The sequence below is a fragment of the Tupaia chinensis genome, unplaced genomic scaffold, assembly GCF_000334495.1.
Source record: "Tupaia chinensis unplaced genomic scaffold, TupChi_1.0 Scaffold000067_1, whole genome shotgun sequence".
NCBI classification, from domain to species: Eukaryota; Metazoa; Chordata; class Mammalia; order Scandentia; family Tupaiidae; genus Tupaia; species Tupaia belangeri.
In genome coordinates, this window is record NW_006159526.1 from 4,376,604 (window position 1) to 4,377,701 (window position 1,098).

Here is a 1,098-nt window from a genome sequence, read left to right on the forward strand (position 1 = left end):
GGACGGAGAGGGCGAGAAGTGACAGGGAGACTGGGCAGGGATGGGGACAGACGGGGAGCGGTGAGGTGCGGGGGGATCAGCGGGGAGGTAGAAGAAGGGACAGAGTGATCGAAGGGAGTAATCGAGAGAAACGAGGCACAGAGCGGGAAAGGGGACACAGAGGGGACACCGAGGGACAGGGAGGGAAGGACTGAGCAGAGAGACCGGTAGAGGGGCTGGGAGAGCGATGGAGCGAGGAAGGGAGAGGGGGGCAAATGGAGGAGCAGAGGAGAGCCAGGGGCACAGACGCACAGGTAGTCTTTCACTCACTCCTCACTCACTCCCAGGCGACAGACGACAGACGGCGGCTACCGAGGGCTTCGGGGACCAGGACCGGAGCCTCCTACCTGTTGCAGCTCCAGGCTGGGATGGCGTCTGTGGAGGCGGCTGGGAGGCAGGGTCTGGGTCCCCCACCTCCAGCCCTGCCCCGCCCCCTCCCCCGGGGCGCAGCCCCTGAGGACCCTCCTCCTCGCTGCCACCATCCCCACCTCCCCCTGCCCTGAGTCTGTCTCTAGGTGCCCGCGTCTCTCCGTCCCCCTCTTTGTTTCTGTCTGTGTGTCTTGTCGCTCCTGCCCTCTGTGTGTCTCTCCTCTGGATCTCTCGCACTCACTGGGAATGACAGCGTCTCAAGGTGTGCTCTGTCCCCTGTCGCATTTATCTACAGTCACGCGAACCTCTCCTGTGTGCCCCACACGCTCACGCTGTGATGACCCTCTGCGTGACACAGTCCCTCACAGAGAGGCACGTTAGCTCTGTGTCACGCGGTATCACCGTCTGCGGCTCCTGATCCACTGTGCTCGGCACACAGCCTCAACTGGTCTCAGTGGGGCCCAGTCTGCCCACCTCACCGTGTGGCATGCCGCCCCCGGGCCCTCATGCCACTGCAGAAGCCATCTCAGTGTCAATGGACCAGCAGGTGTCAGAGTCATAGTCTCTCAAAATGTCACACATGGGCTGGCAGGTGGCATGGTGGTTAAGGCACTGGATCCCACTTGGCCAACTACGTGGTTTGAGTCCTAGACCCGGTGGCTTAAAAATCATGCCGGTTCATGTGCATGC

The 1,098-nt window shown here is 62.3% G+C and overlaps 1 protein-coding gene across 2 annotated transcripts in view; it reads right to left on the reverse strand.

Annotated features, from left to right (window-relative positions):
* The window catches only part of GNG8 (G protein subunit gamma 8), a 1,406-nt gene extending 961 nt beyond the window's left edge, over positions 1 to 445 (reverse strand). Inside the window, exon 1 of one of the 2 annotated variants that reach the window (XM_006142103.3) lies at positions 387 to 445. The gene's annotated coding sequence lies outside the window, so the exon portion shown is untranslated. Of the gene's footprint in view, positions 1 to 309 lie in introns of both variants that reach the window. The other variant, XM_027767253.1, reaches the window with a different exon arrangement.
* Positions 446 to 1,098: the final 653 nt, after the last annotated feature.